The sequence below is a fragment of the Channa argus genome, chromosome 2, assembly GCF_033026475.1.
Source record: "Channa argus isolate prfri chromosome 2, Channa argus male v1.0, whole genome shotgun sequence".
Lineage (NCBI taxonomy): Eukaryota > Metazoa > Chordata > Actinopteri > Anabantiformes > Channidae > Channa > Channa argus.
In genome coordinates this window covers 25,297,132-25,323,502 of record NC_090198.1, presented here as the reverse complement: position 1 = coordinate 25,323,502, position 26,371 = coordinate 25,297,132, and positions in this window count along the sequence as shown.

The window sequence follows — 26,371 nt, the reverse complement described above, 5'->3', positions numbered from 1 at the left end:
GCGCTAGCTCCCTGGTTGCCCCCTGTGACAACCCACTGCTTCCCCCGTGGGGGATGGGGTAAATGCAGGGACTGAATTTCATTGCAAAGTGTATGTGAAAATGTATATGTGCAATAATGACCAATAAAGATTCTAACTCTAAAGTAGCATCTTCACATAGTGGAATAATCTACTGGACAGATTTGGCAAAAGTCCTAAATGTTGAAGGTGGCCCAAAACAGTTCAGGTCTGCACCTCCTAAAAGAATTTCACTGTTGAATTTGGGATCCAAATCTTGTTGGTGACCACAGGCTTTGCGTAGCCAGTGAACAAATAGACAGCAGACATGAGAGATCAAAATGTTGTTCCAAGGTCTGTGATGCTACACAAGCTCAAAGGGGCTTAGAGACAAACCTTGCTCATTCACTCAAAAAAGGACACATCTGAGGTGATTAAGACATATGATCAAAATGATTTCAGGAAACATCCCTGTGGAGACATTCTGCTAACCGTCGACCTCAAACACATACCTAGAAGAGGGGGAGGATTATTCAAGCACTTCCAGAGATCTCTTTGCTTAGTTAGCTGCCATTTTAGCATGCAAATTGATGGAGAGATACTTTCCTTCTGTTCTCAGTGTTCCACTCACTCTCTCATAAGGCAGTATTACATTTGTGAATATCAAAATGTAGAAAAATAGCAGAATGACAAAATCTATACATACAACATCTTTTAGGAAGGATGTAACAAGGAAATTTAAGTTGTATGGAACTATACATAGCGAAGCCTCTGCTTACGTTATAGGAACATCATTTTGCTAATGACAGGGCAAGCTACAGCATTAAAGATTGCTCCTGGCATATACTGTTGGTGACAGCACATACTGGTTAGAATATAAATTTATTGTGAGACCTGGAGGGAGGAGACACAGATGAGGATACAGCAGAATTGGTCATATTGCAAATTTTTTTTAAAGTGAGGTGTTATTATGTTTTAATACCATCTTTATGTTATAATGCCTAGAGAAAACCACACTATCATAAGATAAAACTGGCTGCAAGGCAATTTAAACCAAACTGAAGTTGAATATGATATTGTTCAGCTGCATAAGATTGTGGACATTGTGTGTCCTAAGCAGCAGTACCTTCATGAACAGTTGCATGCATGGGGAACTTGTATGGCAGAGCTGTATCAGAGTACAACAGAAAAGAGAACATTTCTACATGATGTTTACCGTAAGATGAGATTTTAATGTGACTGACACAAACAGGAAACGTGATTGCACACTTTGGCTGCATGGAATACATCAGTGTAGGAATATTTTCCATGGGCTGAGTTGGTTGTGTTGCCTACTCAATTGTTATTCAACACAGTCCTATAAATCTCCTTTAATGCTACAAGCTGCAAAGCTTTCAACAGTTATATATAGAGATATAATTTAATTTACCAAAGTGAGGGAAAATGAATACTATTCCATGGAGTAATTGCCAGAGATGCACGATAACCACCCACTGGAAAAATAGGTCACTTATAAGCACAGTCATTGGTACTGTAGATTACACTTTTTCATATATATATATATATATATATATATATATATATATATATATATATATATATATATATATATATATATATATATATATATGAATGAAAGAAAACTGAGCTTTTAAAAGGCCAATAAAAATGTTAGCGATGCTTCGTTAGAGACGCTCATGCCACAGCGGGTGGTCTCTCTATTTATCAAAAGCTGTTTCTGCAGTTTTGTGGAAAACACTGACTACTATACCAGAGACATGTACAAGCACAAATACATACTTAAAACAGCTTAATTCATTAAACCGAATTGACACAACAATCTGTCTTACATCTGATTGCTCAGACATTTGTCGCAACGTCGCTCCTTTTTTTGTCAATTTACGATCAACAGCCCAACAACCACATTGATAGTGTGTTCTGATTTACTTTTGTTCCTACAAAAATATATATTGGGTGAAAACAAAGTGATAAGGAATGGATGTACGAGCGTCGAGAAGCCTATTCAGAGCCAGCAGCTATAGTATTAAAGCTGGAGCTTGTCTCTGGGGTGGGCTGGGCTGATGTTGGCTGTAGAGGATGACTGAGGTGAAGGGGTTAGGAGAGGAGCGAGCACAGCTACAAGGGCCTCTGTCCCAGGCCAGGCTGTGAGCTGCAGCCCGGTGCTGATAAGACTGTAATAGTCCTCCTTAGAGGACCCAGGGCTTCGCTCCCCTTATTAGTCATTTATCACACCTGGCAGCCTCACTGAACCATAATTACTCTTCCCTTATCCCCCCGCACTGTCATGTCCATGAGAGCGAGTGGGGCAGAGGGGAGGGAGAGAAATGGCTCAGAAAAACAGTGTTCAGACAGAAGGACAGAGGAGTTAGGAGAGGAAGGAGAAAGTGCGAGTGAAGAACAGTCACGAAAGGACAAAGTGTAAAGCAGACATGTGAAAAAGCATGTTATACAGTACATACAGCAGTGCACCAGTCAGACAAAAGTTTTACATGTCATTCAATGAGAAGAAAGCAGTGTGGGGCTACAAATCTTTTTAAGAACTCGCTCTTTTAATATACCGTATGCACGTAACGATGGAAAGGAATGTAATCTCACAAATACAGCACTTGCAAACAGACCAGTCTTTGTGCTACAAATGAGAACCAGTTGTTTGACCACAGCCGTCCTACTAACTGCTTGACAAGACTAGAATTAGAAAGAAGAAAAAAAGTCCACATTTTGACAAAAACAACACTTTGTAACTTTCAAGTGGCCACGCTTCACACAGAGCAATGTACAAACATGGAAAGCTGTTCAAAACCTTTCAGGCCAAAAGTATGTAGTTGCCCATTTGCAACATGTATTAGGTTGCAGGCACGTGGATGAACATATTTCCCCAAAGATTTACAATAGATTTTTCCGACACATCGTTACTATCTCAATTTTTTCCAAAATACACATCAGAAGGTTTAAATGGACTTTTGGAATAGATACATTTTAATTTGTGTGCTGGATATAAATGTGCTGCACTTAGAATCTTCTATGGAATTCAAAAATGACACCATATTTCCGTATTGGCAGTGGAGAGCTCTCCTCATCATGCTAAAAGTTTACAAAACCTCAAACTTTACACAACCTCTCCTGCTCCTTAGTGTTAAGCTTGTCAGAATTGCCACACTAACATTTCTTTATAGGACCCGTTTCTGTGAGAAGGTTCCACTTTGTTGCCACGTGCCTGGCTGTCACGAAAGTGCCCTCTCTGACACTGTAAGCAGATCCAGATGTGAGCTACATGTTTCCAATCCTAAGTTGAGGTTTGCATGCTACACCCCAAACCACCTAACCCTTAACAACTCGTATCAGATCTCACACTTCAGTCAACAGTGTTTCATTAGTAAAAGTCCAGTCCTTGCATAATAACATTGTAAGTGACTGTGTGATTTAGTTTCAACATAAAAGAGATCCCAAGAAAGCAGCAGATACATGAATCTGCACCTTTACATCTGTAAATATGACATATTGGACAAAACAAATACAGCCAAAAGAAAAAGAACAACCATCAAAAATGTAATACAGGAAAAGACAGACAACCAGATTAACGTAGACACACACTAAAATGTCAAGGAGAAACAGTGTGAAAGCACAGACTCCCTGGATGCCCCCTCCAATTCTGGGCCCAACTCATAAGAATCCTGCCAACAGTTGTGTCGTCCTTCACAGATGGGGACCACACCAGAGCTTGCACAACTAAGTCCAGATGTGTGAAAGGAGGAAGAACAGAGGGACGGCACTAGGTGGGAGGGTAGAGAAAGTGGGAAGAGAAATGGGACTGCATGAATTTTGCTGTCATTAAAAAAACCCAACAGATGTGTGAGAGTCCCAAAGGAAAGACATCTGGATTTTCTCTCTCTCTCTCTCTCTATTAAACACACACACACACACTTTCTTCAACCAAGTAAGGTAAGAAAAATTGAGAATGTTCCTGGGTTTTTTAAGATCCGTATTGCTGCCTTCCTCCATTTTAACAGGCAGTTTATGGAGCAGCTTCCTTAATAGCCACTCACTTATAAAACAAAGCTGTAATGACATGCAAATGACTCACAAGGAAACAGTGTAAAGAGGATGTGATGTATGGGCTGTATGCCACACACACACACACACACACACACACACACACACAAACAATACTTCACAGAACAACCTGCAGAGCTTATTTTTTTCTTCCAGCCCTATAGTATAACCAATATAAATTAAACAATATTACCAAACGTACTGTAAAAGATCACTATCGAATAAACTCACACTTTCCTTTGAAAAGTTCACTGTGAAGAATAGAGAGTAAATTAATGAATCAGAATGCTAGAGAGATATTCACACAACGTACACTAATTCATGCATGGATTAAATTCTGCACAGTATGAAATGCGAAGCTTTGTGTAGTCATGAATCTCTGCACCAGTTTTGGTCAAGCTACAGGTTTAACAGGTGCACATGAACTGGGCAAGAAAAGGAAGCGCTGTTTGGCCACATGCAGAATAGAGCTGTTTATTATAAAAAGGTCATTAAAAGCTCACTGTGACCTACTGGCTCCTATACTTGAAAACAAGGTGTTAGTGTGGCTGGAGGCATCTGTCTTCATTTGCACAGAAAGCATAAATAAAAGTATTAAGAATTTTACCGCAGCGTTAAGCTCAAAATCATGGGCTTACACGTAGCAGCAATTTTTTGATTGGTTAAAGGATGCATTTTAATGCTACTTAATACTACACATAAAGCTTTGACGGTTAGAACATTATAACAAAAAGACAAAATTACTTCAATGTTTTATTCAAGTTTTAATGGGTTTTGAAGAACATGATTCCACTTATCACAGACCTGGGAGCATGTTTACACTTTGTGTAAGCGTCTTAACTGTCAGTAAATTGGAAAACTGGTTTAGGTAATCAGGGTACAAAAATTTTTCCAGGTAGATTTCCACTGGCGAAAAGCAACTTGTCTGCCACGTGCATAAACAATTGATTGGAAACCAATCACTTTTCTACAAGAGTGCATGTGTAGGACAAAGGGATGGAGCAGAGTGGAGTACCTGAAATAAATGTGCTCAAAGTCTGCCGTTAGTCAGGTCCAACAAAGTCACAGCTAAATAAAAAAAAAGAATAAATATTTCTGCATGTATTCACTGATTTCTAGAAACCATATTTTTAAGGTTCATGTAAACTTCCCCGATTATTCGAGATACCAGAAGATTGCCAGAATAACATGGTTACTTAACAGGATGTAAACAGTCCTTGACTAGCCATCACTTACAAATCTCTATAAGGATATTCATATCACAGTACAGAGCTCCTACAGTGTCAAATAAGCTGATTGTGTGTGTTACCATCTTGTGTTAAACATGACCCTGGATTGGGGCCTGAGTTGGACGTACGACATGTAGGGTAGTTGTGGCTTCATTTAACCTTATCATTATAATAAATAAGTGATGGTGAACACTTCAACCCCAACCACACTAGACTAAGCAAATTTTAAAGTGTTTTTCAAGGTGAACTGGTTTCCTCTTAAAGCCACAAGGAAATCTAAACTCACATTTGCTTAACTGATTTATTAGAGATTTCTTTTTGCCACATGCTAGTCTACTTTACAATAAACGAACCTAAGAATGATTTCTTGGAAAGCCAACTGCATTCAAAACAGTCACATTTACGTGTGTCTTATGCAGGGGAAAATCCCTGCTAATGTAAACAAACCAACATATCCCACTCATCTATCTTCACATCTGATTTTACTTTCCCTCCTACTGACTTCCCTCAGTTCATTCTCCCTACTCTGTGGTGGTTCACTTGCAAAAAGATGGTGTGTTTAATATGCCACTCTAAAGCTGCCAGAGCATCTGCATCCTGACTCCAATTAGGAGAACAAACCACAGGGAAGCATACCCTCCATAAGGAGTTCAAAGGTTAGCTGACAGGAAGGAAAGGAAAAAAAGCAGCTAGGAAGGCACCAAGTACAGTACACACAGCAGTAGAAAAAGCCAACTGACTGAAATAATCAGTCAAGAGTTCTCCCTCTCTCTCTCTGTCTCTCGCTTTCACTCTGCATGTCTCTGTCACTTCTTCAGCCTGTTTCCTTTTTCCTGTTCTCTTCCTTGGTTTTGTTCGGTTTATGACTTCCTCTGAAATCTCTGCGTCTCTTGCACACTTATGTGGGCCATAAATCAGGCATTGAAAAGGACAGTGGACAGGAGGAGAGAGAGATGGAAAATCAGAGGGAGGCCTTCACCGTCGTCTGAGCAACCGCTTAAAGGCCCACTTGAGAGCTTTAAACCCGAAAACTGCTGGAAATATTAGCCGACACTGGCAGACAGGAGGTCTAGCAGCACACAGCATTAGCATACAATGTTGTGACAAGCCATCAGTGTTAACTCGGCTTTGTGACCTTAAACAAGACACACGCAAGTATGTTATTAATTCTTCTTAAGAGTGATTTAGTGTAATTGCTATTTCATATAACAAAAGCCAGGTCTACATTTTTCACTTATCACATAATGAAAAGCTCTGCAGTGTTCCAGCAGTTTGTTCACTGGTGGCTGCATCCAGTGCAAGTGAGCTTGGCCAGCTGAGCAGTTCAGCAGATGCATCCTATTGACTGTAGTATTGGACTCTGGGGTGATTAATTTTTGAAGTGTGTTGTAAAGAGCTATGAGATCCATAAACAGGAGAGTACACAACAGGCAATCCCTGGTTAGTGATGGCCACAACACAGCTCACAAAGCTCTATGGTCACATAACCACCACCAGGCATCATTTCTGAAGCATACTTTTAAAATCAATAGCGTCTTTAACGTATTGGTATACACACACAACAGTGATGACAGTTAAGACAATTTTATAAAAAGGTAAAATACAGTAAACGGATGCTAGGTGTCGGGGGCTGAGTTTTCAAAGTGACGATCTTGTACCCTAAACATGATACCATCTGATCTCGATTTTGAAGTTACAGGTACAATCTGTTCCCTCATCTCTACACTGGCAGATCTCACTTGGGAATTTTTTTTTTTTTTAAAACAACATAGAGCTCATTCAAACAAACCCCGGCTAATCTAAGAAAGAAAGAAAGAAACTACTGTTTTATTATTATCCCCTGAGAGAACAGTGGCTGCAGCAACAGAATGAGAGTGGGGTTATCAGTCCTCATCTGTGAGGAAAGCACCCCCATTCCCTCGTTTCTCACTAGACTGTGCGTCCATCAGGGCTCATTACTCTAATGGCAGTGGCAGTGATTAAGGCTTCCTGGATGCAGACCCCTTTGTTTGTTTCCCTGCATAAAGGCAGTCTTCAGGATGCCTGTGGCCCAGCTCCACCTCCTCTTGCAAGGATGCAGTGCTGGCAGACCCCCTGGACCTTGGAGTTATCACACAGTGGGGTGGGATAGGTTATCACATTTGAAGAGTAGAAAGCCAGGAACCACTCAGGTCCTGCAGACACACTGATAATATGGTTAGTGCAGCTATTTAGCTGCAACAATGCACTTTGTGGTCTCTCTCTCCTTCAGCCACTTTCTATGTGGGTGCATACTGCATGTACTCCATGTGTATAATGTGCTACGATACAGGCATACGGTGCACAGAGGGATGCACAACCAAATAAAATAATACAAAAAAACAGTGCACGCTTGCACACATGCAGGCATAGGTTCACAAGACAGTTTGGACAAAATTGAAAGATTGCAACTTATTGAAAAAAACAAGTGCCAAAAATATAAAACGAAAACTAAGCCCTATCATGTTTCAGATGCATCCTCTTATGTTTCTACACAGTGTATAACTAACATCAATTTAAGCTTAGACAACAGTCCTTGTTGCAGGTCACATTACCTCCACTTCCCATTTCCTATTCCTAATCACTCGTCTGTAAACAATCCAGTAAAACACAACGTGACCAAAACTCCTAGTATTCAAGCATCAAAAGGAATCCCAGGAGGCAGCAATCTAACAGGATACAGTACTGGCTGACCCCATCGTCTTCCACTACATAAAGGGAAAGTGTAGACATTTAGAGTTCTTTGTAGTACATTACTAAAGCAACCCTGTCTTTGGTCTCAGTCAAGTGTGCAGTGATGTGAGGCACTCCACCTGGCCTTCTTCAGTTTCACTCAATTCAGTCTTCCTTCTCGCTGCTTCATTCATAATGGATAGCTCTTTGGGTTGCTGTCACCAAGAGTCTATCAATGACTGAAAAACCTGCTTTGGTCTCAGAGACAGCAGTAGTCACAGATATAAAATACACTTGCTGGGGTGTTTATTGAGAGGAGGTTAACATCAATAGGGCTGAGGAAGCATAATGACTATTTAACCATAGTTTATGTATGGCTGATATGCTGAATGCAACTAGTCAATAAACCGAATGCAAAAGAGGTATGGGCATTAATTGCACACAATAACAGCCTATTTTAGGTAGAAGTGTCACAGGCAGTGACATCAGGTGCATTCTTGCTCAATAAGAGGCTTACAATGTCTCTTAAAAATGCTCACTGTGGCGTGCACCCATAGCACCTCAGGAGGGCCATCAGCTGCCAGATGCAAAAACTTCAAAAACTGTTGACCATGCAGAACAATGGCTGCCATGGGAGACCATCAAAAACAACACATATGCAGAAAGCAAGTAAACAAGCACAATACACACATAAAGACCATGTGTAAACAAAGAGCAGTTTCTGTTTGTCCCACATCTGAGCTCTGAGCGGCAGAGCTGAGGACCTGTGCACAGCTGTTCGCCTCGTGCTGTCAGTAGGCTTCACCAGGCTGGGCGTGTCCCAAAGGCCTGTGCTGGGGACGCCTGCACACAGTTTGACATCTGGACTACACAGGAGGGAGGGATCGTTCCCATTCGCTGATTCGCTCTCTTTCACCCCATCTCTGTCCCTGTAACTCCCACTCTCTCCTCCCTTTCCTCCATCCTTTTACCAAAAGGATGGAACACAGGTCACTAGGCGAATGATGATGAACAGCTTTACAACCGAAGCAGATGACTCTTAAGCAGCAAGACTGTCCCCTTGTTTTCTTCCTAGACTCCTCGGGTTGTCCTCATATCCTTTCAGTTCTGTTTGCGTCTCGCAGAGCTACAGAGCAATGGAGCTGAGGGACATTCTACATTTGCAGATGAGATTTGGAGTGACACATCACAACAAGCTTCAGGTCATTAATCAGTGCTGGGTGTTACAGTGTGTTAATGAGTGAACAAACACAGCCTTTTGTGTTTTTTTCTGAAATGTAATGGAGTAAATATTCGTTAACACTTCGCTAACACATTAAAACGACTGCATCTTTCAGCAGATTTTAAAATAAATATTATATTGTCAAGGCAAACTTAATGATATTCAGAACTTCATCTTTTATTGACCTCTTTGTAAAGGTGCACAGTCCTTCACCAACATCTTGGCTTCACCTAATGAGCTCAGCATCACTGGCTACACAGAGTTTCTTTTCACTCTTATAAGAGTCAGAACTTATGCTTAAGCCTCTGAAATGCTTTAAAGAGCTGCTGTAACCTTCTGTTATTCTTCTAGTTCTTTGTTCTTGTCTCTTGCTTGATAAGGCATGCCAGCTGCCAAGGTCATGGAGACAGAAGAGAGGAGAAGAAGGGAGGGCTGGGGGAATTTCTCTGGTGTAAATGAATAGTTCTCTCTCTCTCTCTCTCTCTCTCTCTCTCTCTCTCTCTCTCTCTCTCACTCTAGATGAAGAGGAAGAACCTCATCAAAATGTTGTCTCTACCCTTCACAAAACAGGACCACATTCAAGTCAGATGAATGAGAATCGTCACATGCAAAATCATAATTACAAGCCCCCGTATTCCCTTCAGCACTGGGGAATGACTTTATCAGGCACCCATTGGTCTGTTCTCATGCGTTAGCTAGGGGAGGATCCTCTAAGCCCTTCTCTTGTCTGCAATCTGCGATTGTTGTATTCCAAAGGGGGTATCGGGGCTGAAAGGACCGAATTTAACAAACCTAATTATCATGCCTTAATTAGTATCAGGGGTAAACCTCGGTGGGACACCTGCAGACTTAATTTATATCCTGACAAGCAAGGAACAAGTGTTAATGTGCCGTATTTATGATAATGCCCCAAAGTGTGCAGGAGGAGCAGGAGAAATCTCCCCTCAACTCTTCCAGAACACCGTGAAAAGCAGGTAATTACAGAGAAAGGGTCTGAAGCGCTCAGGGATCAAGCCAGTCCCAATGTTGATATACTGTATAGCAATAAAGTAACAGGACATGCGGTCTATGACACAGAGATGACTTTATAATTGAGCTTTAGGTTGTTTGTATCTTAGAGGATTAGCAAGATTAAAAGATAAAACCTCCTAATTTACACGTTTCACTTCATGCACAAACATGATAGAAAGATTAAAATGAAAAGAGACATCACTTACAACTGCCTCAGTGTCGTATTATACAATTATAAGGGCCTCATATTGTCTAACAGCTCAGTTGAGAAATGCTGGCCTTCACAGAAAATTCTGCTACCACAAATAAATGGGACAATTGTTGTCCTATTAGTCAAAAATAGATGTGCTGTTTGTCTGTAGTTCTACCACAAGCATAGCTTTGCAATCAAAAAAATAGGTTAGCAGGGCGCGGAAGAAACCTGGAAAATCGGTACACTGTTGTAAACCACTACAGACTTCCGCCAGGCCTTGTCTACACGCTCTGCAAAGACAACATGCAGAGGACATCGTCTACCTATCGATTATAGAGGTCATGCAGAACTGTGTTGAAATGCTTTACATCACAGGACAACAGGCAAAAAAGACACTTTTGTAAAAGGGTAATTATAGATAAACTATATGTGTGTATTAACAAATTGACTACAAATGGGAAATATCTTCTGCACTTTTAACTGACACTAGCCTTTTTTGTCTTGTCTATAATTTTGTCTCCATCAGCAACACATTTTAATAATTTTAAAGCAGGGAAATTATTTGGAAGTTTGAAAACCTTTGAAACATTTTAACACCTTTAACAGATCCTAATATTGAAAGGTGATGAGGTTACTCTATTTCACTGACAAGTATCTGTGAAAATAACATTAGTTTTGCCTACATATTGCGTGCATGCAGACTGTGTCATGAGTGGGATACGGCAGTACGTGAGAAGTACTGCGGCAGTAAAGTAATTATGCACCTGAACATTTTTTAATTTCTATTTCGATTATTAGTAGTAAAACGTTGCCCTTCAATATGTCAAGAATAGTTTGGTGTTTCCCCTTTAACATCCTCTGCGTCGCCTTTTGTTTTAAGTGAGAAAAGGTTTTTCTTCTTCTCATAGTAATGTGTTTTCTAATCACTTTGCCTTTATCACGTTTTTACAACCGTGGGCTGGCTAAAAGTTTACTCTTTCACTGGACCACATTAAAAGGGAGTCATAAAATGTTTTTACATGCCGTGGGTTGACCTATTTCACAGATTTGTTTAAAACCTAAACTATAATCTATTAGGGAAAGAAACACACATTTAAAAAGTGATTCACTGTACGTGTGGAAATACTAAAATCACTTTCATTGTGAGTCATTGTGTTCAGTGTGTAATGATGCATAATGATACATAATGACTGTTTTGACATTGTTTCAAGTTACATCTTACTACTTTCATGTTATCCTTTAATTTGACCTCATCAACTACAGTGAAATCTGTCTACATATCATCTTAATTTTTTTAGCCCGTTTAATAATTTAATTTGAATGTAACTACTTAAATTGGATCCATTTAAACAATCTTTCTATTCTCATCGGTTATTTAATGTGAAATACAACAGAATTATTGGTCTCAACAAAGTTGTGTATTTGGTCCCAGCTGTCCTAGCTCAAAGTCGGCATCTCTTTTGCTGGGCAGGAAAATAGATGCCCTGGAACTCTGGATGATCCATCATAGACTGAAAGCAGAAGCCATCAGAGAGATGATCACAAGTAAGTGTGTGTGTATGTGTGGTTTGGTAGAGCTTGGTATGTGTGTGGGATTCGTGCTGGTGAGGGTGTGGAAGGTGGGGGCAGAGGGTTGTTTTTAAAACGTATTTTGCTTTCCACAATGCGGAAAGCATAACATTTTTCTAAGAATCTAAATCACCAAAACCACAAACTTGGGTTTGGCTTTCACCCTTAAAACTGTTTTGAAGAAATTATGTCATTTACATGTGGACGACATTTGTTTGGTAAAGCCAATCTAGCCAAAATCGATTTACTCAAAACACTGCACTGAGCACTCGAATTGTGCAGGTAACGAAACAACCATAATAGAAGATTTGTGTGTTTCATGTTTTTACTGAATGCTTGTAATATTTTCAGCCTTTTACTGCAGATTGGAATGTCAATGGCTTCTAAAGGTGAACTGTACTTCTAGAAATTAGCTACAGCATTTAATTTATTATTAATAAATTTTAATGATAACAACACAAGTCACATTTCCATGTTGAGGGAGAATTAATCATATTAGTTTGTGCATTTCAAATGATAATACTTTTGTTGCAGTGGTTTTTAAAAAAAACTTTACTCAAATGTTATTTTTTGGTAATGTTTCACTTAACACTTAAGATTTAGCAATATTTTATCGGGGAGGCTTTATATGCTGTATTTTCTACAGCTAATGGGAGTTTGAGGTTGCATTTACTGTAATCTGAGCAACCACACCTCTGTTCACAGCCACTCGGTAAAATTCTCATCAGTAACACATAAAAAGACTTTTCCTTAGCTGACGTCCCAACTGTTGCTGTTATTTCTACAACAATAAGCATTGAGTGCCAGTATTGAAAGGTTACTGGTTTGGCTGAATACAACCTTTTAGCCTTTTCTGTTTAGCTGCTTTTAGCTGCTGAGTTTGATGTTGTTTAGATGCAAAGATGTTGCTAAGTGAGATTACACTTCCTGTAGCTTCCCGTGCACCGCCTGTGCAGAGCAGCAGTATTCATGCTAGCTTCAAGTATTGACAGGTAGCCATGAGGCCTAGCCCTAGGAGCTGTGGGCAGATTGTGAACAACAGAAAAGCTGGATTGAGTAATCAGGCTGTTGGCAGGCAGACAGAAGCCCTCCAATCGAGCTGAACTGCTTTAAAAGCCCTATCTGCTGTTGTTCCCCTCTGCGCTGGCAGCTCATCACCCAGACAGATTTCAGGGGCCTTGAACCGTGCTGAGAGTCCATCCACGTGTGAGAAAGCCCAGGCTTTCGCTCAGACAATATGACCCTGTGCCTCAGAGAGATGGAGATAACTCCCCAGCCCACGTCACCGTGAGAAAAACAAAACCCCGGCATCTCCTCAGCTTTTGTTAGTGTCATCCATATGTCTGGGAGAGGGAAAATTGTCTCTCCAAACAGAGGCAGGGAAGTTTGCAGTCTCTGCCTGGGGCTGTTAGAGATGATCCCTCAGGGAACGGAGCCAAGATCATGATCACTCCTCCACATGACTGGTTCCATGTCAATAGTATATACAAATGTGTATGAGCACATACACACAGCCGTTCTCTTTTCTTTCTCCCACCCCCCACGCACGATAACACACACACACGCACACACACGACATGTATGTGCTCTCAACACCTGCCCTCTGAAGGTGCTCTCAGTTAATCTCAACATTAATTATTGACTCTGAGTTTAATTTGAAAGGCAGACGCACTGTAAGCCAGGGGACACTGTTTTAAATAATGTATACGGCCCATTCAGAGGTAATCATATTGTCATTGATTAATATACAATGGTGCTGTGGAGCATACCTGATGTGTGTGGGAGGAAGGCACACAGGCTATGATAAAACTTGGAGCTGAGAGCCGGTGTCAGGCCGACAGCATCTCTAGGGCCCCGTCCTCCTTGTCTGAGGTTTCAATCACAGCTTAGGAGCTGTGATGTATGGAGGCATACACTATGAACTGACTTGATAACACAAGGAGCCCTAAAGAATCACAAGAGATAGAGAAAGATAGAAAAGAAAAACGTTTAGAGAGATAGGTACATAAAAATGAAAGCAAAGATGTGCAAAAAGTGTCAGGATAAATCAAATAAATATTTTCATTTCAGATAATTAACTTATTCAAATAATTCATAATTCAATTCTGCAAGTGAAAAATAACTTCCCAATTATAGAAAGTACGACTTGGATTTTGGAGTAACAATGCAGCATGCTGGCTACTGTACATACAGTATAAGCATGAGCTGCATAAACTATCCCTGGGCTGAAGGAGTGGGATGGTAATGAATTCCCACACTCTCGCATTCCCGTTGACACAGAGATGCAGATGCCATGTCACCCTAAGTTTAGTTTAGACAAACACAGATCTGCCCAGAGAGCAGCGAGAAGCTGCCGCTGCTCCACGCGATGAAAAATTCCTACGCCGTTGTTACCTAGACGCCATTCAGAGAGCACAGAGTTCAAAAACATGAACCAATTACGGTCTGAAACTCAGCTGTCTGGACACAACACTTGCATTTTGATGGACATAAACTTAGACACAAACCAACCAATAAAAAGTCATGCTACACTCAGTTTCGCTACTGTGCTACACACGCACACACAAAATCGGACGGATAAACAAATCCTGTCCGAGACTCTCCTCCTTCAGGAGATTGTGAAAGCTTTGGCAAGCTTGAGTGAATATGTTGTTTTTGTTAATACATAAAGATTAGGGAAACAGTCTCTAGGCTCCACTGTCTTTCTCCTCTCCTTTCATCCTCCCCCACCTACTCTCTGAGTCTGGCAGGAGAGGTGGTCTTGTCAGACAGCTTCTCTCCCACGTACCACACTGGAGCTCTGAGAGCTCTGAGAGGTGTGGAGCAAACAGTCTGAATGCTGGGAGGCTTCTGTCTCTCTTTCTTAAAACCTTTTGGCTGCTGGAAAATACTCGCTGACAGCAGGCCTATGTGTTCTGCTGTATGTTTGACAGGAGAGGAAGAACAGCCTGCACCAGATACAAAATAGCACCACAGGCGGATGCTTAGCCAATCTAAGAAAGCCTCACAGGTTGAGTAAGAAACAATATTCTACAACTAAAGAGGGACAGTCAGTTATATGTGGTTTATTCAAGACTGTTTACGGGGCTTTTTCTGTTTCCCAACCACAGTGATATGATACTGAGTAAGTAATGGGGAAATGTTGACCAAACCGAAGGGGGTGGTTAAAAGAACGCACCCTTATCTCTATCTTGTGGTATTGCTGGAGAAGAGGTATGTGTTAGAAGGAGAATGTAAATGTAGAGCATCAGAGAGCAGGCCTTATTTTGCTTCATCAGATATATTTGCTAGAGACACAGTCACAGGGACATACTGTATGTAGATAAAGACTGGCTCACTGAAGACCTTAAAAAAAAATAAAGCGTACCAAATACCACTGCATGTCATTTGACCTGATTGGTAAACTGTTTATCACGGTGTATTTTCCGTTGCTTTTAAAAATGAGAAAAAAGGCCAAATGTTCATGAAGTAGAGGCTTGCAAATGCAACCCTCATTGCCAATTATTTGTGGCTGGTGAAAATGATCACTTTAACTTCACCTGCAAGAGAAGTCAGATTTGACAAAGAGCATCAAGCAGGAAGCCATCTCTCCAAGTCTTCCAACTGCGCCCCACTCAATTTCTCTCAACAGGCGTCTGAGCCACTTCAGTCAGCCCCTAAAGGAAAGCTTTTTATCATCCAAAGTGAGGACGAGAGTAACACCAAATCACATCAGAGGCAACACCAACTGCACATAAAGAAGTTCTCCACTAAACAATGGAGCTGCCATAAGCACCACCTCTGTCTCCCAGCTAAGCCACGTAGCCACAACTTAACCAATCATTGGGGTCAGAGCAGCCGCATGGATGACCAAAGTGCAGCCACCATAATCTAATTGTCATTGTATTGCTTTCCAATGTAAAAGGCATCTCTTTTCAGTATCATGAAGGGATTGAGTGTAGATGAATAGGTCTGAGGCTTGTGTAGGCGACTTTAAACTGATTTAAAGGAGAATTAAGATGCACTTTGGAGTAGTGGTGTTATTCAGGCTTCACAATAGAGCTCAGTTGGAATGATGCAAGACAGTAATCAAAGCCCAACATCTCCATCTCATCTCAATTCAACAGTATTGTTGGACTAACTAACGCAATGCCAAGAATATGTCCAAAAGTAGGTGTGGCCTCACTGAAAATATTAAACCATTAGAAAATGCTGTTTACACTGACTTAGGTCATTACTATAAAATAAGCTCTTTTCCATAAGACAATGCTGCAAATCTTGCATAAGCACATTTTTAAAAGGAGAACATGTACAACACACATGGAACAGCAAAACAGGGAGAAAGAAAAAGACAAAGGACGACAGACAGCGAGAGACAAAGAGCAACCAAAGTATCCAAATTAATCTCAGGTCATGATTCAAGGTCGTCTCTGTTCTTTCTACCTATCCTTGGGCCGTTTTACAGTCGAGACTCTTTGTTTCTAAATGGAGAAGGTGATTGGCTACTCTCTTCATCTCTTTTTCTGAGCAGTTTAATCTTATTCAGCATGATACACATTAAACCTTCTCCATAATTAAATATGAAAAGAAGAACATTCCTTAAGCCAATTTCAACATGACGACTTGTTAGGCCATCCACATTAATTAAATATTCCATACTTTAATTTTCTTGATAATATTGATCAAAGTGTATAGCTCGTACCAATGCCAAAGCACTTTCTAACCTTGGAATATTGTATAGAGTAAATACTTATTAACATTCATAATCACGATGAGTCTTCTAGTGATTGTTTTTGGTCTGCTGGACACTCCATCTAAACAATTATGCCTTCTTCCATTCATTGGTTTTCTTCCCAACCCCTTTTATTTATGCAAATGGATATTGTTTTATTTACAAGTCAGTAAAGTGCAGTCACATCTTGTGGAGAAAGCAGCACTGTCAGTCCACTCTCATATCTCACAGAAATATGCACACATATTTATAAACACCCCACACCGGTGATGCCAGCATCCATCTACACTTAGTTGCTGCCTCCTCCTTCATTAGCCAATGGCACCTTTAGCTTATGGTCAGAGCTGCAGCGGTGTCTATAGTGTAATGAAATTTATGAAGAAGAGCCACTTGGTATGCCAGCGATGCGGCAGCAGGTCCCCATGCTCACTGAAAACCGCACACTCGCTTTTATAGATTGCATAATGGCTTGCATGAAAATGGTTTCACACTAACATAAATCAAATGCCAAAATACAACCGGAGCAAGACAATTCCCGTGGCGCACACATGGACATACGCATACTCTCTCTCACACACACACACACACACACACACGCACGCACCAATGGCAGATGCACACACTCGAAAGAGTCAGCCATCCAAAGAGCTCACAGTCCTGGTTATGCAGATACATGTAGCTGCTTAATAGCATACATAATAATTTATTAAGAAATGTTAAATATTCATCAATATTAAATTAATCATTTATAGCAGATCTTTAAATTAAAGGGTGTCCTTGAAGTTTCTGATGTGACGAGTGTCTTTAGCACAGAGGCAATCCCCTGTGGACATTTTAAATCTCTGATGTACAAAACTTGTATTGCCTTGTATAAGGACTATCCCACTTTGATATTGTCTTTCACAAAGAGAAAACACGCAGGCACAGGACATACGTCCCTGTTAAAAGTAGTTAATTGCTACTGCTATAATTATTTCTTTCCCCAAGTATAGGAAATGGGAAAAACTATTACACTGCTGGAAAGCTGAGGGGCAGAATATATAAAGCATAACAATATCGGTCAGGGCAGCTGGACACTGGCAAATTGTAATGAAAAAGAGCTGAGACTGTCACAGTGAACTACATATCTTCTCTTTTCATTTTCACATCATCTTATAGATTGTGCATGATTGATCTGTGTTAATATTAACACAATCAGAGAATATTTAATTACACACAGACTGCAAAGAATTAAGTCATCACAATCCATACATCTGTGGCCATGAAGGCAGAGGAGGGGAAGGACACGGCTCTTTGCCAGGGCACACCGGCTGGTGAGCCTGCATGGGATCCACTATTGCACAGCCTGCTCAGTGCCAACCACACCTGTGCACACATAGGCACCACATTCTCCTGGGAACACCGAGGTCACCTGGGTACTCTGCCAGGCACACCTGTCCTTCCCCTCACCCTTTAACCTTTATGAACAGATCCTTGTGGGAACTCCTAGATGTACTAAAAGACAGGAATACATGTGTGATCAGGCAGGCTGCGAAGGGCAGTTGATATAAAGAATTCTCTATCCACCAACTCAGTGAGAGAGGAAAGGGATTTTCCAGTCTGTCTCATTAATGTGCATATACAGTAGTAGTATTCACTGTGCTTCTCCCCATACTATTATCAGTTCAGCTAATGCCCTGAGGCAGGAAGCCCACACCGGGCCATCCGCACGGGCAAACGCAATGTTTGACGCAGGGTTAGACAAAAAGGCAGCTTATAAAAGATTACACTGCCATGATAGCAAATAATCAGGAGCTAATTCATTGTGTGGCCCCCTCTCATCGTTCCCTAAGCCTCCTTATTAGGGGGCTTACATCTACATTTGCCGCTGATGAGGGTGCTTCTCCTTTCTTAAATTCAAACAGTACGTACCAAATGGAGACAGCACACTAAAATTAGATTTGGCCATCACTCCAACACTATTTGTAATAATTGTGGATGATATAGAGTCAGAGAAATGTGTCAAATCTTGCGCCTAAAGGATTGAAAGGGGTTTTGTGTGAAATACAAGAGATCTGAAGATTTCATCTAGATGTGATTATTTTATTGATAACAGCTAGTGGGTGGCAGGTCTTCAGATAAAGGGCTTAGACCCAATTCATTTCCTTTGTAGAAATCCTCTCTCTCTCAACACAGGTCATATTTAGTTTAGGTTTTTAATTTATCTAAGGGAGTAGCTACAATGCTGAAGTATTTTCTCCTGCCAATGCAGAATGCAATAAAGAAAAAAAAATAATGGTGACTAATGGATAGAAGTGCATTTTTACAAATCGCACAACTCCATATGTGTTTAAGTCTAATTAGTTCTTTTATCATTTCAATGACAAATTTTGAATTGTGTGCTTGGGAATTTCATTATAGCCGTACCAGCAGGAAAATCCTCATCTATGTAGCCCAGGCTTCACCATAAATCAGGCTAAATTCCCTAGAAAGAAGAATGCAGGAGGACACTGCACCCAGCACTAAAATAGTATCACCCAGGGCTACTTCTGATTGAATGTTTTATCACAGACAATCCTGACTGGCGGAAAAGAAGAAACTAATTCATTCATCCTGCTCAAGTAAAGAACTATAACAACCATGTAATTCCTCTGAGATTTTGCCGTTTCAGAGCACTTTGATTTGTCATGTTATTCATGTCTTTTCATCCTTTCTTGCTGTGCTTGACTCTAGAGTGCGGTGGGTATCGTGTGCTGTAATTCAGCTTTTTACAACCCCCCTCACTCATTCACCTATTGAGTATCTGCCACTGTAGTACCAGGGCCTCATGAGTTCATCACTCCACCTCAGTTAAGGGATACAATAAGGATTTGTCCAGGGCAACTCAGGAAGGGCACGGCTATCCACGCGCCCCACATATGATGGATCATGGTTGTGTCTGGGATGAATAGGCATGCAACACAAAATACAGCGAAGGCAAAATGGGCAGGAATATACATTACATCCATTTAATCATCCGTGTGTGATACGAAGGCAGGCGGGCCTTGCTTTCTTTATTCCTGCCGCCTTCAAAAGCTTTGCGTAGATTGATTATGTACAGAGAAGCAGTAAGCACAGCTGCAAAACACCTGCCAAAAAGAGGAGGCAGTATGCTTTTTCACTGATACATAAAAAGCATACAAGAAAACAGTAAGAAAAAAGAATGGATGACTGCTTAGCTACCCAGATAAACAGCTATGAGTAAGCAGAGTACTGAGGGAAATCTAGCGACACAGCACAGTGACAGATTTTACCAATCCAGGTCCAAACGTGTCGTCTCCTACGTCTAACCTTCAAACAATCTGAATCTTGGAGAAAACGTTTCAGAGGCAAAATGTCTATCCCGTCTGGTAAAATCCAACTAAAAAAAGCAAGTTATTAGGAAGGATAATCAAAATACAGAAAAATGATGGGGTGTTCCTCGGATTTAAAATCGCATCCCCATCTCTAAGCACGTATCTGTCTTGATGCCCTAGGCCTTATTTAACCTCGGAGTTAAAATACTCACAGCTTTTTACATCCACATGAAACTGGGCCATTAAGGTCATCCTGGATAAATGTATTCATGAAGTGTGATCTGCATGAATGGGAAAAAAAACAAGAGCTGTGAGGCTCTGCTGCCAGAGACATCTCTCTAGTGATGATGTGATTGATGATGATTAGAGATCTTGTCTTAAATCGATTTTACAGGATATGTCATCTGCATTTCATTTACAGGTCGAGTAGCTGTTCTCATTACTAACATGTAAACATGTCTCCGGTCCTTTATGCTGAAGAGTGATGCAACGCCACAGTATATTTTCCCTCAATACGGAAAAAAATCCTAAACATAAAAAAAATAAAAACAGACTTAACTCCTTGCGTAAAGATGGGATGTTGAAGGACTCACACCTAATTACAGATGAAGGGAGAGGCAGCAGAAAGGGACAACAAGGCAACAGGAAAAGGAGCAAGCAGGGAGCCATTTTCTAAAACTTGAAAAGACACTTTCGATAAAGGGGAGCACAGCTCCTTTTATGTTACTTTTATGACAGGATGAAGACTTGGGGAGCAGTCAATGTTTCCAGTATACATGGAAAGGTTGAACTGCTCTTTTATCCTGATTCAATGACACTTACTGTTCATGAATATAGATAAACATGCAAATCACAACCAATGCACTAATTTTTTGTTCTTTTATATAACTGTTTTACCTAAATCTAGGCAAATACAGTATAGTGTGTGTGTTTGACCTGTTAAAAGACATGAATAAGCTTAAAGTCTGAATATGCTGAGAGACCATGTATTAAAAAAGTAATTAAATATATTAATTTTTTTTATCATCTTTCATTTGAAAACAATACCAGCATTCCATTCTAAATCAACTAAAGGCATTTTGAGTGGCATGACGGTGGGCTGGCTCTCACAGCTGGACCAGAGAGCCCCTCTCACCTCTGTCTCATCTGGGAAGCCATGGGGTTGGCCTGAAGGAAGAAAGAAGGCTGAAGGCAGGGCCGGATGAAAAACGAGGGTGTCAGAGCATTGTTGCAAGGTTAGCACACCCGCTAATGGAGCTGTGCTGGGGCAGGGCGCCCCGAGGATCGACCCCGCCAAGGGGGGCATGTACAAGCCCAAGATAAACTACTGTAGGGGGCATGGCACTGCCCCAAGCCTCACTACTGCCCGCTAAGCAGTCGGCACACACAAACCACAGCCATAGGCTAGAGACACTTTCTCAACATTTATAGCTGACCATCAGATGCAATACTGAGATATCTCCACTGCACCTCATAAAGTCTTGAGTTTGACACAGCACTATTCCATGTTTCTAAAATGCTGAATAACGCCAAGTTTACTGCAATAGTCCAGGGTTGGACTGGACCACTGTTGCTTTACTGCATCTAACTACTAGACTTTATACTTCATAAAATAACTTTGACATGTATTGGCAGACTACTTTAACTGTGAACATTTTTTTTTTTTTAATTCAATGCAGCAATAACTACTACCCAAACCCAACCAAACCCTTCCCATAGAAAGCAGAAATTATATGTAAAAGGGGGAAGAAAACTGAAAAAGCAGATATTGTGTGAAGGGACCCCTCTCTGGTTCACGTTTCAGAAAAGTGTGCTAAATTGTGCCACCATCCAAGTAGTTTAAATAGACTACATGGAAACATGCTTGTCTTCTGTCTTTTCAACAGCGTAAATGATTTTAACACAGCCAGGTAGATCCTGATTATCCTAAGAGCTCGGAGGGCACTGCAGACAGCCAAGAGAAAAATGAGAGAAAGTAAAGAATGAGACATATGGCTGACATACTCCTGCTGTGTGAGGTTACACCACTGAGCGGTCAAGGGTGGGGAGTTTCAGGCAGAGGGGACATGAAGAATGACATGCCCAGGAAGATCTCTAGCTCGCTCGGGACTCAGAATTGACAAAGAAGGGTCTGTTTGGCAGAATGGCTGCCATATTAATAACCCGTTTATCACTGTTTGTCAGAGAAGGAAAAAGGAAAGAACGAGGAAAAGGTTTCCCAGCAGGATTTTAAGAAGGCTGACTTCCTGCCAGGACAGGAGAGGAATGCTGACATCTTCCTGTGGGCCACTCACAAGCACTTTTGATTGGTGAAGAGGGGATACAGATGGGTCAGTAAGCCATGCTTTGATTGGACAGAAGGAATGTGGAGAGGTCATTGCAGGTGAGTCCGGCCAATGTTAGGTCCAGGGTAAAGGTTTAACTTAACTTAGAGTTAAAAAGATCCTCTAAAGGAGTAAGAAAGGGGGAAAGAATAATGGGTGAGACTAAAATGTGAAAAATCTAAATCGATATTAAAATGGAAACAAGTTTTATATGCCGACTCCAGATAAAGTAAATGCTGTGTGTAAAATAACAAATGGTGTTTCCCATATTTAAAAGAAAAACCCACCGACTCAGGGTAAACTTTTGTCTAAACAGCAGGGGAAAAAAAGAAGTTCAGTGGACTTCCCTCTTGAGCTTTGACACTGATGCTGCTAATCAAAGCAATGTTCCTGACCTCTATCAGAAGAAAGCTCAAAATGAGAGAGGGAGCCTGTGTCCGATCTTTCTGTCTCTGCTTCTGACAGTGTGACATGGGAGATGAAATGGGCTGGTTAGATGCAGGATTGAGCCTGCCTAGAATCCAGCAGAGAGAGCCTGGCCAACAAGCTACACCAAAGCCACTGTCTCTTACCTAACAAAGCCCCTCTTATTCGGGGCAGCAGACAGAGGCCCACGGGGAGAAAACCTCAAAGACTTTAACAACACCTCAAACCCCAGCCTCCATGACGGCTTGTTTCTTTCATTACTGAGCTCAAACAGGGGCTCTGTGGGTGCCAGTGTGGGCATGCCAATATTAAAAAGAAAATAAGCCTCTGCCCACACATTATCGCTCACATGGCACCGACACCCACAGGCATTATTGCGTGGAATTTTCCAGAACCAGCGTCTCATCACCCAGTGTAATACGTTTCCATGTGTGATGGCAATTAAAGTGCCCAAACACAGGAGTGGTAACAGAAGCCACACTGGCTCCTGTTTGTGGAGGCCACCATGTTTCCCCAGTCCTGTGAAAACCACAGCACATGGCAAATGGCTAACATGAAGAGCTACAATCCCTGATAAAAAGTGCTACATACTGACGGAGGAAACTCATGATAGACACCACTATTCATACCACAACTTAGACAAATCATTTCACTGTTATGCTTTAAATCAACGAACAACGAAGAATCATTTACCCAGCTCGTTTAAACAAGCCTTTATCTTTATTCTTGTCTCTTTTATATACACAGGTTTGTTCAGACCTCTGTAAAAACACAATTAAAAGTAAAGAATCAACTCAAAGGAATCTGATATTTTATAGTGGAAGGTATTTAGTTCTTCCAGATATTTAAAATAGACACCACAACCACTGCAATCACACTGTTTATTCTGAATGTGTCAGTCTGCACGAACTGGCCTCCCTGTTCATGGCATTTTAGCTGTAGTTCTGGACCATCAAGACACAGGAATAAGCTCCTGAAAGGAAACCAGTGCTTTTTCCTTTCACCCGCTTCATCTTTTTTCTGTGCCTCTCCCTGAGTCTCTTTATGATTGGTGGCACAGTTTTGAAATGGTTTCATTATTCTAAGGGGAACATGTATATCTATAAAAACAGTCCTGTATTTATTTAAGCATGATGTCTACTACACACATGTAAATGGTGCATGCAGAAAGATTTTACTGTACAGTAACCTCTATGAAGATTGCATAAGAAGAACACCCACGGAACCGCAACAGGACACATTCACTTCCGCTTTCTTCAAAGCGTCACTATTCCGATAATCTTTCCACCCACCTGATACCTAGTAAGCAATGATGAGCCTTACCAATACTGAAAATGGACAGCAATCTATCATCAGCAAACACAGGCTCACACTAGATAGGTAGGTGCACTCCTACTGCACTCTGAAACTGCAGAAGTTCAGTCACTTGGCTTAATACCCGTCAAACTCTGATCCCTCCGTACATTGATAGTAACGTGGTGATTAATCAAAGTGAAAGAGATTATATGAACTGATGTTACACGGACCAGAATGATAAGATTATACAATATAAATAATGACTGTGCAGAGGTCTGACGAAAGTCTTGTTAGTATGTTTTTAAGTGATAAGAAAGATAAAGTACAATAGACCGAAGTTGGTGAGTGGCTATACTGTGTTATGGTTTTTAGGGAGAGTGGGAAAAATGCTTTGGGGACAGTGGGGTTAATAGTCCAGGGGAGCCAGGCCTGGCACCAGCATGTTATAATAATACACTTGGCAGCTAGAATGGTGTCAACCCCTTAATTCCCCTGGGGAGAGAAGGACACAGCCTAATCTGTATTCAGTCCTGACATTGTCCACATCTGATATGGAACATTAGCCCCTAACTCTCTCTATAGACTAGTGTCCTTCAGTTTATATTACTTTATGTTAATAGAGAGAAAACTCCATGTGCTGTCGTTTGTCATTGTTAGCAGGGGTGATCCCTGCGCCTGTTGCATTTGTTTAGAGAAGAAGAAAGGGAGGAGGTAAAACACATAACTCAGGGAATCTCACCATTTCTGCAGTTCTATTGATCTTTGATCCAACCACGGGCAATCTGTGCCCCCCTTTTTCTCCTCGTCCTGTTTTCAATTTTTCGGGTTTATACCAGCTTCACCACCATCTAACACTACCACCGTCATTCATAAAGGTTCCCAAAGGATCAGTAACCCCTAACAGTCAGATAATTTACAGTGGAAATGAAAAGCACAATAACAGGGAAAAAATATGTTCTAGGCAGTTGCTCTACAAGAGATGAGCCAGGTAAATTGCTGCTTAACATAGCTTGTTTTGTCTTATTTGAGTAAAATAAAATGAGGGAACATCTGCTAAAGCTGGCGGAGGGAATAATGTTTAAATCCGATGATATTCTCTGACTTCTGTTGGAATTAATTCAGCTAATTGTCTTCAGCCCAATTAGAGTCTATTCCCCTCTGCAGTCTGGTGAAACAGTGCTGAGCTAATTGGATTAAATCTTTATCATCAAACACAGAGGGAAGGGGGAATATGAAGCACCACCACTGCCTTTTTAATTAAATCCAACCTAATGACTGCTCTTTTATAACATTCAACTTTTCCATACTTCCATGCTGTAAATATGGCTGAAATTGTGGAAATACAGAATTTTTGACAACCAAATAATTAACTGTGAAACCAGAGATACATACAATCTCTGGCAAAAGTTTGCATCCCCTTATAAAAAAAAAAAAAGAAGAAAACAAAAAGGAAAATCTAAGAAATATTTTCATCAATATAATATTTAATGCCAATTTAGTTGGTACAAATGTGTATTCATTCTAAATAAAATAAAGTTAAGGCTTTATTAATTCATTAAAGGAGAAAGACTTTTGCTCTTTCAAATATTTTACTATTGCTTCCTTTTTATACACTTCTTGACCATTTTTGTTACATTTGTACTACCTCAATGTGCATTTAATATTTTGTTAGTGGAAAAAAATGTTTTCATAACAAGGGGATGTAAGATTTAGCACCAACTGTATGTGTTATCGCCCAAAAAATCCCCTACAGGTTCTCTACTCTCTTTTCTGCTGTTGTTTCTTTTAACCAACCACACTTCGTCACTGTGGTCCGCCAGCAAGAAAAGGAGAAAGCGTCACTGAAAACCAGTGAGTGCACAGTAAAATGTCCCTGTGTGCTTACCAGCCCTGTTCATCCTCTTAAATGCCAATAATAATTAATGGTATTACAGCAGAATACATCTGAGCCTCTTAAACTCTGCTTTATTAGTGGCCTTTAGATAGGCCAGGTGGGGGTGACGGTGTAGAGACAGCAGACTTTTCCAATCCTTGCTGAGACATAAAACTGGGTTTGTAATGGCAAAAATACATTGATTACGGTTAAAAATTAATAATTTATAATCATGTTGTGTTTATCAACCATCCACAGTCTCATTAACCCAGTGCATTGTGTTCATTTTTCTACTGTTGCTGATGCACAATAATGGCTAGTGACAGCCACTTGCTGCTAGCTCAGAATACAAAAGAGACTGTAAAAGGACCATTCACATATATGATAATTTTGATTTCTTATAGCATGGGGGGCCCGGTGGCTCAGTGGTAGATCACTGGGTTG